This window comes from Notothenia rossii (genome assembly GCF_949606895.1).
Source record: "Notothenia rossii genome assembly, chromosome: 4".
Taxonomy (NCBI): domain Eukaryota; kingdom Metazoa; phylum Chordata; class Actinopteri; order Perciformes; family Nototheniidae; genus Notothenia; species Notothenia rossii.
The window spans coordinates 59,403,914-59,419,927 of NC_136902.1; the positions used below are offsets into that span (position 1 = coordinate 59,403,914).

General features: G+C 44.4%; 1 long non-coding RNA gene across 1 annotated transcript; it reads right to left on the reverse strand.

Moving 5' to 3' along the window:
• Positions 1-634: 634 nt before the first annotated feature.
• Positions 635-2,079, reverse strand: LOC307036791. The gene is made up of 3 exons (XR_013807456.1): positions 1,184-2,079; positions 984-1,085; positions 635-858 (listed from the first exon to the last, which is right to left on the reverse strand). It is a non-coding gene; the product is annotated as an uncharacterized lncRNA (long non-coding RNA).
• Between the last annotated feature and the right edge of the window lie 13,935 nt (positions 2,080-16,014).

Here is a 16,014-nt window from a genome sequence, read left to right on the forward strand (position 1 = left end):
TTTTAATCGAACTGCCAATTCTTTCCATGACGCCAAATTGTTCAGGTGTTCCGGACTATTTTCATGGCTGGTCAAAGCAGCACTTGCATTTTTCCAATCCGACAGTCCTGCATTTGTTAAATGAATTTGTTTTGGAGATAAAAGTTGACAACAAAAACAAAAAAGACTGTTCTTCTTGTTTGAATATGTCACCCAACTTCTTTTGATCCTTTCTCCATTTACTAAGGTCCTGCTGAAGTACTGGTGGTGGCAACTTCTCCCATCATCTCTCCTTGGGAAAATGAAATCAGGTGTTATCTGATATGGTCCTCTCCGAACAAACTCTGTCCTCATTGTGTCTGTGAGATGTGAAGGGCAGTCAGCAGGATCGGTTGGTAGTGGATCGTCTGTCTTTGCTGCATCTGGAAGGCATGTGAAGCACATTTTCTCACCTCATATTCACAATATCTTCACACACACACACACACACACACACACACACACACACACACACACACACACACACACACACACACACACACACACACACACACACACACACACACACACACACACACACACACACACACACACACACACACACACACACACACACACACACACACACACACACACACACACACACACGCACACACACACACACACACAACCCCAATTCCAAAAAGGTTGGGACAGTGTGTAAAATGTAAATAAAAACAGAAAGCAATTATTTGAAAGCATGAGGACAATTAGGTTTATAGCTAAACATCTTTACATTCATCAGGCACACACCTGAGAAGAGTGTATGGGTGGAATCTGTGGTGCAATCAGGATGAGATGCAGCAGGCTGTTCTGACGTTCCTTGCAGTGGTTCTGGGCCTATACATATATAGAGAACACACAAGAGCAAATATATTGGCTGGATTAGAAATGGCACGACAGTCATTTTTACATTCAATTATTTATCATCACATCAGGAACATCTATTGACATATTGTACTCACCAGAACAAACAGACACAGTGGTCAGTGGCAGGGTGGAATCAGTGGTCATCTCATCAGGATGAGCAGCTTGCTGTTCTGACGTTCCTTCATGTGGTTCTAGGTCTATAAATATAGAAAGAACACACAAGAGCAAATATATTGACTGGATTTCACATTCAATTATTTATCATCAGGAACATCTATTGACACATTGCACTCACCTGAGGAAGCCGGCACAGCTGAGGTGCATGGCGGTTCCTTGTCAACTGATGCAGCAGATGGTCCCAGATATTTTAAAAGTGAATCTAAAATGATATAACAAAATGTGTATTATCAACATTGAATAATTTCCATTTGTTAAATGTAGCTATTATTTAGTTAGTAAGCATTAGGACAGCCTGACAGGTCTGATTCAACTAATCAAGAGCTATGCCTATCTTATTAGAACAGTTGAATCAGGTGTGTTAGTTCTGGGTTGGAACGAAAACATTCAACAGGACTGGAGTTGAGAACCACTGAGCTAGTTAGCTAACGTTAGCGCACATTATGACAGGGTTGAATTTGGCAAATGTTTGACTCGGATAGTCAATGTGCTTTCTGAGGTAAACTTAACGTTAGCTAACGTTACCAACTAACTAACATTCCACCACACTGGCTAGCTCGCTACACCAAAACTAACATTGTTATTATTACTAATATTTCTATTTCATGACACAAAGAAAATAGCCTTATGACAGTTTCGACTGAATGGCAATAACAAACGCTGGCTAGCTAACGTTGGCTTGGCTAACTAGCAAGATTACATGATCCATTCGCTAATGTTGACAATACAATCAAAATTGCATACCTTTCACCTTGGCACGTTTCTCTTCTTCTTCTTTTCTTCTGTTTTTATACTGCGCCCAAGATGGCTTTTGCCTCTTCATAGTTCTCTAACGTTAGTCTTTCTTTCCTCAACGCTCAATTTTATAAACACTTGACCGATACCCATCAATGCACAGCGCTCTAGCATGTTCTGACTGTGAACACCTAAAGCCGAGGCTCTTAGACCGACCGACCGTTTTAGATTTTTGGCTCATTTTCCCTTATGTTAGAATTTTTTTTTTAATGTAAGAATAATGGTTGCAGATATAGAGGGGGGGCGCCAAAACTGCGCCAAGCAAAACAAAAACAAAAACAAAAAGATTCTTTTTTTTTTGTTGCAATTTTTGGCTCTAGGCAACCGCCTATATTGCCTGTAGGAAGCTCCGCCCCTGTGTAGGAGGCATATCTGGGACAGAGGAATGCCGCGAGTTCTGCAGTTTATAAACCAATACGTTAAAACAGCAGGCTTCTGCAGCGAATGAACCACCTCTGGAGTGTCCCCCTGTTGGAAGAGACTCAGGGGGATCATCACGTGACCAGCTGACGCCAACGCCGAGCAGCTGCGTCACGGAGAGGGCTGTGTGGGTTCTGACACGCCGGAGGAGAGCTGTCAGTTCTTCCCCTCGCTGCCCCGAGAGTCGCGCTCTCATGCTGGCTGAGTTTAACTCCACTCCCAGATAAACGATTGTCTGAGAGGGAAGAGGACAGCTCTTCTTCCAATTTATTATGAAACCCAGGCTTTGACAGATGCGATACGAGATGTACCGTCTGTAAAGCGACTTCCTCCCTGGGGCGAGCCAGCAAATAGCAGGTCGTCCAGAGGAAAACCACACTCTCATCCCTCCTCTGTGTAGTGGCTCCAGCCTTCTCTACACAAATGCGAGGAGCCAGGAAATATCCGAACGGCAGACGATTGTCTGGTCTGATATTCCCTGAATGGAAAACGCAGGAATTTCCTGTGTTTCGGGATGATGGGTACGTGGAAGTATGCATCCTTCAGGTGGAAGTGAACCAGTCGTCCTGGTGAAAACATTCCAGCACCTGTTTGATCGTCAGCATGTGGAATACTGACAGATCCAGGATGTCTCATTTCCCCAGTCTTTTTCGGGATTAGAAAAATAACGGGAGTAAAAACCCCTGATTTTCCTCCCTTTGAGGAACCCTGGAAATATCCTCTTTCAACAGGAGTTCCAGCAGCTCGGATTGGAGCGTAAGACATAGCTTCTGGGAGGACAGGAGTGTTTCCTGTATCCCATTGAACTGTGGAGGTGGGGGAGAGGCGAACTGCAGGACGTATCCTCTGCTGATCAGCCTGCTCATCCATCTGTCCATCAGACACACGCGCTGCCACTATGAGAAACACTCTAAGAGCGGGCGCACATGCTCGAGATGTTCTGTGGTCGTCATGGCAACAAGCCACGCCAGGGAGTCTCCACACGCTGCGTTTCACTCCGGCTCTCATCATGAGGCGTGTACACGCTCAGGGGATGAATGGAGGTGTGTGCAGTGCTGTTCACACGAGGCGTTATAACAGCGCTCATGGGTTTATTATGACCGTGTGTAGGAGGCGTATCTCGGACAGAGGAATGCCGCGAGCTCTGCAGGTTATTAACCGAGGTTAAAACCGGCAGGCTTCTGCAGCGAGCCCTGCTGTCTACTTAATCAACAGATTAGTGGCAGCCGGCTTAATTAGCGAGCTCTGCAGGTTATTAACCGATAGGTTAAAACCAGCAGGCTTCTTGCAGCGAGACCTGGCGCCGTGGCGCTGTGGGCGCTACCGCTGGGGGCACTCAGCCTGGAATACTGCTCATTCCCCCGTTCTGGCTTCTCTGTGATGCCATTGCCCTCGCCGCCACTGTGAGGGAAAGGGCTGCGAGGAAGCCTCCACACGCTGCGTTTCACTCCGACTCTCATCATGAGGCGCGTACACGCTCAGGGGATGGATGGAGGTGTGTGCAGTGCTGCCCACATGAGGCGTTATAACGGCGCTCATGGGTTTATTAAGGCCGTGTGTACGAGGCGTATTTCGGACAGAGGAATGCCGCGAGCTCTGCAGGTTATTAACCGAGGTTAAAACGGGCAGGCTTCTGCAGCGAGCCCTGCTGGTAATCAACAGATTAGTGGCAGCCGGCTTAATTAGCGAGCTCTGCAGTTAATTAACCGATAGGTTAAAACCAGCAGGCTTCTGTAGCGAGCCCTGGCGCCGTGGCGCTGCGGGCGCTTCCGCTGGGGGCACTCAGCCTGGAATACTGCTCATTCTCCCGTTCTGGCTTCTCTGTGATGTGCTGTAATGGTCGTCATGGTGACGAGCCACGCCATTGCCCTCGCCGCCGCTGCCCGTGAGGGGAAAGGGTTGCGAGGAAACCTCCACACGCTGCGTTTCACTCCGGCTGTCATCATGAGGCGTGTACACGCTCAGGGGATGAGTGGAGGTGTGTGCAGTGCTGTCCCCATGAGGCGTTATACCGGCGCTCATGGGTTATTATGACCGTATGTAGGAGGCGTATCTCGGACAGGGGAATGCCGTGAGCTCTGCAGGTTTATTAACCGATAGGTTAAAACCAGCAGGCTTCTGCAGGGAGCCCTGCCGTCTACTTAATCAACAGATTAGTGGCAGCCGGCTTAATTACCGGCTCCGCTTTCTCGGAGGCTCTCGCGGAGCAGACCGGGAGCGGGGGAGCTTCACTCCCCTTTGACTCGCCGCCGGGAGACCCTGTCTCTGGGGTGGCGGGGGAGCGGAGACGTGGGACGGAGCCCCTGCAGCCGCCGGGGCGGTTGCTGTGGGCGTCTCTCCGCTTGCGGCCTCCTGTGGCCGGCGTGGACGCCGTGACTGCTGCGGGCGTTGGTGCCGCTGTGGCAGATCAGCCGACTGGAGCCAGCTGTACATGCTGGCGAATGCCGTCCACCTGTTCCGCGGCCGTCTTCATGAACTGGGGTCCGAACAGCCCGTCCGGGCTGATTGGAGTGTCCACTTTTCTGGCCGTCTCCGTAACAGACTACGCCGCGCTGTGGTGACTGAGAGGGGGAAAGCATGTTTGGCCGCCAAGCTGGCACCCTGCTCCGACTCTGTCTCCCCCGCCCGGGGGAGAGGAGGGATGGGAGAACCGAACGGTGAACCGTGGAGGGAGGCGGGGCATTGCCCTCGCCGCCGCTGCCCGTGAGGCGAAAGGGCTGCGAGGAAACCTCCACACGCTGCGTTTCACTTCGGCTGTCATCATGAGGCGTGTACACACTCAGGGGATGAGTGGAGGTGTGTGCAGTGCTGTCCACATGAGGCGTTATACCGGCGCTCATGGGTTATGACCGTGTGTAGGAGGCGTATCTCGGACAGAGGAATGCCGCGAGCTCTGCAGGTTTATTAACCGATAGGTTAAAACCAGCAGGCTTCTGCAGGGAGCCCTGCTGCCTACTTAATCAACGGATTAGTGGCAGCCGGCTTAATTACCGGCTCCGCTTCCTCGGAGGCTCTCGCGGAGCCGACCAGGAGCGGGGGAGCCTCACTCCCATTTGACTCGCCGCCGGGAGACCCTGTCTCCGGGGTGGCGGGGGAGCGGAGACGTGGGACGGAGCCCCTGCAGCCGCCGGGGCGGTTGCTGTGGGCGTCTCTCCGCTTGCGGCCTCCTGTGGCCGACTGGAGCCAGCTGTACATGCTGGCGAATGCCGTCCACCTGTTCCGCGGCCGTCTTCATGAACTGGGGTCCGAACAGCCCGTCCGGGCTGATTGGAGCGTCCAGTAGCACTTTTCTGGCCGTCTCCGTAACAGACGCCGCCGCGCTGTGGTGACGGAGAGGGGGAAAGCATGTTCGGCCGCCAAGCTGGCACCCTGCTCCGACTCTGTCTCCCCCGTCCGGGGGAGAGGAGGGAGGGGAGAACCGAACGGTGAACCGTGGAGGGAGGCGGGGCAGGAGTTGCTTCGGACTCCTGCCCGGCACTCTGCCCCAGGGACACGAGGCCCCGTCCGCGGGCTCGTAAGCCTGGACGGGCCAATCGTCCTCCTCGGCCACAGCAGCAAGAGTGTCCGCTCTCAGCTTCCTGTCGCCCGAGGGGAGACGAGCGCAGTGCATGCTACCTGCTTGTTTAGAGCCGCGTACGCGTGCTCTGACCCCCGGCAGGATTCGCATACTGCTTTTATCTCTGCAGGTCATAACTCATTATGAACCCAGAGCCACATGAGGGACAACCACGGACGCAGTTGTTGCTCATGATGATTCTCAATTGCTGTGCTTCAGTAACTGTGCTGGTTTGCTGAAAAAAAGAGGGAGCAGATTGCAGGGCCACCTTCCTATTTATACCGGAAGGAGGCCCGAGGGTGGGGCCCACCTTGCGGGTGGGCGTGGACTACAAGTGTTTCAGTGCTGCGCGGGGGCGCAGGGGGATTACCCAATAGCGATAGCCTTAGAGGGCGAAGCCATATACGAAATAGAACACATGTTCAATGTGAAAAGTGACAGTAGATATAGATTACTTGCAATTTGGTGCTATATATATATAAATTAATTTTATAGGGGGAGCGCGGGGCTCCGTTGTCGGGCCGCAGCGCCCCTCCAAGACAATGGTAGGGGAAACACTGATATGCACAGTATAAATGCATAATGTGTGCCAGAGTAATGCTCAGATGAATTATTATTGCATATAGAGTAATGCACAGATTAATTATTATTACATAGAGTATTGCACAGATGTTACTGTTATTCTAAATAATCCTATTTATTTTTCCTGTTTTACAGCTTCATTACAACGCTTACTATCACCAACACACACATATCCACACACACACACATATAAAACCAACGGCACTTTTAAGAGCCACTCTTTCTCTCACTGTCTCTCTTTCTATCACTCTCTCTCACGTTCTCTTTCAATCACTCTCTCACTTTCTCTTTTAATCACTCTCTCACTCCTACAAATGGCTGGAGGGTCACAAAAAAAGACCTGCCCAAACTGTAGAGAAAATATTTACTGTGGAAATAAAATCTGCCCACTATGTGAACATCCACAGCCAAACAATGTGAGACTCAAAAAGAAAATGGACAAATTCCAAAGCCAGCAGAAGCAGTGGTTGTCATCCATGAGTAAAAACAGAATCAAGTCCCACGTTCTTGATGACGCCGCCCTTCTGGTATGTAGTTTACAGAATTATCTCATTCACCAAAAGTGTGAAAAGTAGTTTTATTACTTTGACAGAGGATTATAAATGAACTGGTATTGCTTCACATCCACAGTATTAATTGTATCATTAATGAGAATATAATTCATGATTAATGATTTTCAAACAGAATTAACTATTATGTGTAGGAAGTTTAGAAAGTGTCTCATAAGTTAAAAATCCCAAATGTATCCAACAAAACATTATGAACAAATCATTGTTTTTATTATGATGCCAGGATATTAGGATCAATTCAAATGTAAACAACAGTTTTGTGTATTTATCTAATTGATCTCTCTACCTCTCAACAATTATTTTCCCAGCTGGAGAAGTTGCATGCCCTTGGCTTGAAGCCCCTGCTGCTGCTGGCGTATCCCCCTACCAAGAGGGTGCCACGGACATCTAAAATGAAGGTTTTGATGCCCATGCATGCCCAGTTTAGCACATCAGCCAAGACATGGCTCGACAATCTGGAGGCCATTTTCAAGCTGATGGTTGCAGGTGAGATTGCATTTATTTAATAACCATCTGCAAGAGTCACTCATGCATATATTGACTATCTGTTATACAATGTGTGGTGTTGATTTGTCCTGTTTATTTAAAAACAACAAAGAGAGTCATTTTAAAGAGCTGGGGTCTCGTTTATAACTGTTATGTATGCACAAAACAGGGCTTGAAAGAGGTGTATGCCACTTCCCATGCAAAAGTTGTAATCTATGTAAGTAGTAAGATTCATCCCGCTTTCGTCTCATTAGTATGCATACAAAAGTGACAGGTCACACCTCCCCCCATTATGCAAATGAGCTAAGTCCCGCCCTCCCCTTTGATCGAGGTGTGAGATCTCAAGTAGGTGTGATATCCCAAGTAGGTGTGAGATCCGTCGATAGGAGGGGGTGGATGTGTATTCACAGGTGTGAAAAGCCCCCACTGTTGCGCCTTATGGTGTATCATAAAAAATGTTTCAATCACATTAGTATGCATAAAAAGTGACAGGTGGGCCCGCCCCCAAGTCTATTAAAACAAAATGCCGCTTCAATCACATTAGTATGCATAAAAGTGACAGAAGGGCCCGCCCCAATTATGTGATGTCAGAAGACCGAGGGGGTGGAGTGAGATAAAAAAAAAAGAACCCCGTGCGTGCAGATAAAAAGCCAGTCATTTCCAATCATCAAGTCATCTTTCCAAAAAGAAAAAATGGCCAAGAGACGCCTCGATATGGGTTTAATCAGCGAGACGCCTGTGACAACTTACCGCCATCCGTCAGGAGCGCCAATCAAGAAACGGATGCAGTATCTGTGCCGGGTTCAAACACCTCCGGGCGAAGATCTTGAAGAGAAATGGCTTCTGGAAAATGAACATGTTTGGGGATACGTATTCAACTATATGGCGAATGAACTGCATTTCTACAATCTGAAGAATAGAGAAACGCATGGACCCCACAGTGTTAAAGCGACGTTGACCTCAACAGATTGGGCTGTGTTAACTCTGGTGTCTTCCAGAGATCTCCACGCAACCATTGTATCGGAAGAAGTAGTGCATCAAGAAAATACTGGGGAACCAGCGGTGTACAAGATATGTGCAACAAAAAGCAAAGAAACGCAAACAAAAGCGAGATCAAAGAAGAGTTTTCACCGTTACCCCTCAATGTGGAGGAAGAAGAAGGAAATATCCCCCCGCCGCCAGAAGTGAAAAGAGTCCTGACAAGCACCGTCTGGGAAACTAAAAGCGGACCATCTGGGCGATGGTATTACCGCGCAAGCCGTTTGCTGACGCAGGGGGGAGGGGTTCTCTCTAAAACACAGTGTCCTGCCATCTCTCTCTGTTTCTGCTGATGTGTAAAATATACAAAATAACGTTTTATATACTTACTCTCTTGTTAAAAGGTGATGAAGTTTGTAGCGTAAGCCAGCCATCAGTATTCTAGTTTTAAGGATCGAAGGATCCATTGTATTTTTAAATGGAGCAGAAATAGAACTAGTCTCCCAGTGCAAGTATCTTGAACAGAGAGTGTCATATTGGAACTCGCACTTGACTTTTTAAGAAACATATCCAGAAAGTATCCAATACCATTAAATTCAACTTGCAACATTTTAAACAAATTAGACCTTTTTCTTAACTGTCAATGCTGCAAAGTCATACCTCCACTGTATGATTCTATCCCACATTGAATACTGTTTTACAAACTGGTCGTTTGCTTGTGCCACACACCTGAAACCCATAGAACAGCTGTTCAAGAGAGCTATCCAGGTGTTTGACAGAAAGCCACAGTCATACCACCACTGTACCATCCTTGAAAATCACAATTTCTTGAGCTTTTGACATTTTTTATGTCTTTTAAAAGTATGTGTTTTTAAAAAAATAATATTTACATGGGCTGGCCCCCCTCCCCTTGGGGGAATTCATCCACAGAAAACACACTGGACGCAGCACTAGGTCAGAAACCAGAGGAGACTGTGAAGTCCACCACAGACGGACCACCTTTGGACAAAAGGTCCTCTCCATTAAAGGCAGCTCATTGTGGAATAGCCCCCCCCCCCCCCCCCCCAACTGAGATACGGGATTGTCCCACTCTCAATAGTTTTAAAGGTCAACTTAAAGAATGGTTGAGCAACAAACAGACGTGTAATCACCGCTAAATAAATGCACTTTAACACAGGGGTATCTCCTCTTGCACTTTATGTAGCGCTTTTATCTTATCTTGCACTTTATATATCATAGCTGCTACATTGTACTGCCATGTGGTAAATGCTTGTATGCTGCTCATGCTCTTTCTGCATATCATGTATTTTATTTGTGCAGTGTATATATATATATATATATATATATAAATGTCATGTTCTTATATGCTGTATGTGACGGGACTACAGATGGAAATTAGCTCAAAGCTAAAATCCGGCTCATTTACACTTGTAAGCATTATTTCTGTTTTAAAGTGTTCATCAATGTGCACTACGGTAGCCCTGAAGAAAATTAAACATTAAAATATGTTATCGATGTCCCCATTCCCAGTTTGTTTTGGGAATAATTGCGATGTTTACTATGTTTTGGTAGCTCTCAACAAAACAGAATTTTTGTAAAAGACTGCGACTCTAAAAGGCAAGTTTGTGATTTTAAAACTGTTTCGATGAAACAATACATTATACAATATTACGACTTTTTGCCATAATTTTAACACAATATACTTGTACCTTTTTTTTTTTTGTGGTTGTAGGGCTTCTAGATATTTAGCATGTCATGCATAAACACGGTGTCATCTCTTCCTTGAAACTGACGTGCTTTACAAAACAAGTTATTTTTCTGCTTCTTCATCCTCTGAATTTTCCTCCCCCGTCCCTCTTCCTTCAGCCAGCACAACAAGAATCAAGGTGGATCTGTGAAATGAAACACCTCTTCCCAAAGCTTGACTTCCCTATTGAGAGCATGCATCTAGGGCAGTAGGGTCTAAACCAATTGGCCAGATATACTAACATGCAGAACGTACGGTATGTTTGAAGACTAACCATTTATCCAGTTCAAGCTGTCTTTAAGATGTGACATTGCGCTCTGACTATTTCTCGTAAAATGGTGACAAACTATTACTTATTCTTAAATTTGACCTCTTGCTGCCTGGTTGAAATTGATAGATGAAAAATAACTTTAATAAAAAAAAAGACTCAAACAGTGAGGGACATTATACTGGTGAAAAAACTCTCAATTCTACAGATGACTCCCCCAATTCAACGCAATAAGTGTTTTTGTGTTTCTGTGCTTCCGCGTTTCTGTGTTTCTGTGTTTCTGTGGGGGTATAATACACACGTTTCAATACACTTGTATCATACCTCTTCCCTGTTACCCTCCCCTTGTTATAATGAAGACAACAGTGTATGTGAAGGACTGTAATACACATGTATCAGACACGCTCCCCTTGCTATAATGAAGACAACAGTTTTTAAAATGTAAAAACTTTTTTTTTTTGTATATTCTATTTACATTTTAATTTTTTCACACACAAATTCAATAGTTATACTGATTGTAACATCCCCAGGACCGTCTCCAGCTAGAATTCCCCAGATTACTGGAAATATCATTATGGAGTTTTTTCACTTCAGTCAAAATATTCATGTGTATGCTGTTTTTGACACAAAGATGCATTACATCTACAAACAGAGCATACAATGAGAGCACATGGTACACTTTTGGTGTTTGTTTCATTTCTTCGGTAATGTTACAGAATGTTTCGGAAAATGAAGATTCCAGGACCACTTTAAATGTTTCGTTTACAATACTATTACTATACATGAAAGCAAAAATAAAACACATTTTCATTTGTTTTGGTTGTTTAATTGAAAACACAACATTCACCCCATTTTCAGAAAAACATATTACATTTTACCAAGTTAATGTCGTAGTGCATACAAGGTAATAGACTTAACAATTTGCACTGCTGTTTCTCTCCGCCTTTCATTTACAGTGATCGGTTTATCGTTCAATTCACATTGCCCAAGTAGATGTTTAGGGGTCTCTTGGAAGTAAACGAATGCATTTTTTATATCAGATAAATGCATTAACATCACTTGCAAATTCTCTATCCTTTCACCCGCAACGATTATAATCTGCTTTGCTTGTTCTTCGGTTTCACCATTATTAGCTCTGAATGTAATCCTTTCTGGGGCTTCTTGTGCTTCTTGTGGTCTGTTGAATACCTGGCATAGGATTTGTTTAGCTGTAAGGACAGGTACCATATCATTGTTTTCAAAAGCTTTGTCTATGTCGTCACACGTTTTGGCATATCCTTCGATGTAATGGCAACCGACACTAGAATAGAGATCCTCCAACAGTCTTTTAATACATGCTCTGGCACTGTCTCCAATTTGGGCAATTCCGTAGTATCGTGCTTTTTCTCTCATTATATTGAAGCAAAGCTCTGCCATTGCTTTTGGTATTTGTTCAACACATTCGCAACAGTCGGTTAGCGGTAGCTGATCTATAAGATTATTATGATTCGGTAATGGGTCTACAACACCATCCTCTATAGTTAGTTGACATTTTTGCACTTTGTTCCTTTTTCTTTTCACCTTCCTTCTTTTTGTCTTTTTCGTTTTCCATCCTATGGTCCCTTTTCTTTTCATTCGCATTCTGCGTTTGCTTTTCATTTTTCTTCTCCTTTTCATTTTGCTTTTTCTTTTTCTTCGGTTTTCTTTACTTTTGCTTTTCTTATCTGCTAAATGTCGTTTGCGATCTTGGTGAGTGGTATGAGATATATTGTTTCTATAGAGGTTATCTATAATACCATCTTTTAAAGAAAGATATTCTTCATATGTCATATTATCATAGTCCTCTTTTGTCCTAAAGACCTTACATGGATATGATATAGAGGAGAGCTCTTCTTCGGGAACATCCTCTCCCCTACTTTGTAACATCCATTCATTAAGCCCATATACGTTATCCTGGTGATAATAAGGGTAGGCTACATCAGACTTGTTTTTTCTCAGATCCATAGCTAGTTTTCAAACTGTCGTCTTAGTGGGGTCCTTAGTTTTATATGCTTTGCTGAGTGGAGGGAGGGACTTATTGCGTTGAATTGGGGGAGTCATCTGTAGAATTGAGAGTTTTTTCACCAGTATAATGTCCCTCACTGTTTGAGTCTTTTTTTTAAAGTTATTTTTCATCTATCAATTTCAACCAGGCAGCAAGAGGTCAAATTTAAGAATAAGTAATAGTTTGTCACCATTTTACGAGAAATAGTCAGAGCGCAATGTCACATCTTAAAGACAGCTTGAACTGGATAAATGGTTAGTCTTCAAACATACCGTACGTTCTGCATGTTAGTATATCTGGCCAATTGGTTTAGACCCTACTGCCCTAGACGCATGCTCTCAATAGGGAAGTCACGCTTTGGGAAGAGGTGTTTCATTTCACAAATCCACCTTGATTCTTGTTGTGCTGGCTGAAGGAAGAGGGACGGGGGAGGAAAATTCAGAGGATGAAGAAGCAGAAAAATAACTTGTTTTGTAAAGCACGTCAGTTTCAAGGAAGAGATGACACCGTGTTTATGCATGACATGCTAAATATCTAGAAGCCCTACAACCACAAAAAAAAAAAGGTACAAGTATATTGTGTTAAAAATATGTCAAAAAGTCGTAATATTGTATAATGTATTGTTTCATCGAAACAGTGTTAAAATCACAAACTTGCCTTTTAGAGTCGCAGTCTTTTACAAAAATTCTGTTTTGTTAAGAGCTACCAAAACATAGTAAACATCGCAATTATTCCCAAAACAAACTGGGAATGGGGACATCGATAACATATTTTAATGTTTAATTTTCTTCAGGGCTACCGTAGTGCACATTGATGAACACTTTAAAACAGAAATAATGCTTACAAGTGTAAATGAGCCGGATTTTAGCTTTGAGCTCATTCTGTAGTCCTGTCACATACAGCATATAAGAACATGACATTTATATATATATATACAGCAAAAATAAATACATGATATGCAGAAAGAGCATGAGCAGCATACAAGCATTTACCACATGGCAGTACAATGTAGCAGCTATGATATATAAAGTGCAAGATAAGATAACAAGCGCTACATAAAGTGCAAGAGGAGATACCCCTGTGTTAAAGTGCATTTATTTAGCGGTGATTACACGTCTGTTTGTTGCTCAACCATTCTTTAAGTTGACCTTTAAAACTATTGAGAGTGGGACAATCCCGTATCTCAGTTGGGGGGCTATTCCACAATGAGCTGCCTTTAATGGAGAGGACCTTTTGTCCAAAGGTGGTCCGTCTGTGGTGGACTTCACAGTCTCCTCTGGTTTCTGACCTAGTGCTGCGTCCAGTGGGTTTTCTGTGGATGAATTCCCCCAAGGGGAGGGGGGCCAGCCCATGTAAATATTTTTTTTTTAAAGACACATACTTTTAAAAGACATAAAATTGTCAAAAACTCAAGAATTGTGATTTTCAAGGATGGTACAGTGGTGGTATGACTGTGGCTTTCTGTTAAACACCTGGATAGCTCTCTTGAACAGCTGTTCTATGGGTTTCAGAAGTGTGGCACAAGCAAACGACCAGTTTGTAAAACAGTATTCAATGTGGGATAGAATAATACAGTGGAGGTATGACTTTGCAGCATTGACAGTTAAGAAAAAGGTCTAATTTGTTTAAAATGTTGCAAGTTGAATTTAATGGTATTGGATATTTTCTGGATATGTTTCTTAAAAAGTCAAGTGCGAGTCCAATATGACGCTCCCTGTTCAAGATACTTGAACTGGGAGACTAGTTCTATTTCTGCTCCATTTAAAAATACATTGGATCCTTCGATCCTTAAAACTAGAACACTGATGGCTGGCTTACGCTACAAACTTCATCACCTTTTAACAAGAGAGTAAGTATATAAAACGTTATTTTGTATATTTTACACATCAGCAGAAACAGAGAGAAATGGCAGGAAGGGGGGAGACAGTCTCCCCCACTTTTACAGACACTGTGTTTTAGAGAGAACCCCTCCCCCCTGCGTCAGCAAACGGCTTGCGCGGTAATACCATCGCCCAGATGGTCCGCTTTTAGTTTCCCAGACGGTGCTTGTCAGGACTCTTTTCACTTCTGGCGGCGGGGGGATATTTCCTTCTTCTTCCTCCACATTGAGGGGTAACGGTGAAAACTCTTCTTTGATCTCGCTTTTTGTTTGCGTTTCTTTGCTTTTTGTTGCACATATCTTGTACACCGCTGGTTCCACAGTATTTCCTTGATGCACTACTTCTTCCGATACAATGGTTGCGTGGAGATCTCTGGAAGACACCAGAGTTAACACAGCCCAATCTGTTGAGGTCAACGTCGCTTTAACACTGTGGGGTCCATGCGTTTCTCTATTCTTCAGATTGTAGAAATGCAGTTCATTCGCCATATAGTTGAATACGTATCCCCAAACATGTTCATTTTCCAGAAGCCATTTCTCTTCAAGATCTTCGACCGGAGGTGTTTGAACCCGGCACAGATACTGCATCCGTTTCTTGATTGGCGCTCCGGACGGATGGCGGTAAGTTGTCACAGGCGCCTCACTGATTAAACCCATATCGAGGCGTCTCTTGGCCATTTTTTCTTTTTGGAAAGATGACTTGATGATTGGAAATGACTGGCTTTTTATCTGCACGGGGTTCTTTTTTTTTTATCTCACTCCACCCCCTCGGTCTTCTGACATCACATAATTGGGGCGGACCCTTCTGTCACTTGTATGCATACTAATGTGATGGAAGCGACATTTTGTTTTATTAGACTTGGGGGCGGGCCCACCTGTCACTTTTTATGCATACTAATGTGATTGAAACATTTTTTATGATACACCATAAGGCGCAACAGTGGGGGCTTTTCACACCTGTGAATACACATCACCCCCCTCCTATCGACGGATCTCACACCTACTTGGGATATCACACCTACTTGAGATCTCACACCTCGACCAAAGGGGAGGCGGGACTTAGCTCATTTGCATAATGGGGGAGGTGTCACTTTTTTATGCATAATAATGAGACAAAAGCGGGATGAATATAACTACTCCCCTCTTCATAAAAGAGACTTCCTTATAGTTAATAAAGTAATTACACATTAGTTCACAAGCCATAAAACTTAAAAAAGAACATCTTTAGTTAACACAAATCATATTAAAAAACGAATCTAATTTAGAGAGGACAATAAAGGTTTTAGGTGACTTAGTGAGTGAAAATTAATGGCTTTTTATTTAGTTTGAGCGTATTTTTTTTTAAAACTAACTCCACCCCCCTATCTTTCTGGGAGGGGGGAGAGAAAGCGGGGGAGAAGAAGGGGTGTGAGGGGGACTGGGGGAGACAGTCTCACACATCCAGACTCCATTTTTCATGAAGAGCCTCAGACGGAGGGTCTGAACCTGGCACAGATACTGCATCCGTTTCTTGACTGGCGCTCCCGACGGATGGCGGTAAGTTGTCACAGGCGTCTCGCTGATTAAACCCATATCGATGCGTCTCTTGGCCATTTTTCTTTTTTGAAAGGTGACTTGATGAGTGGAAATGACTGGGTTTTTATCTA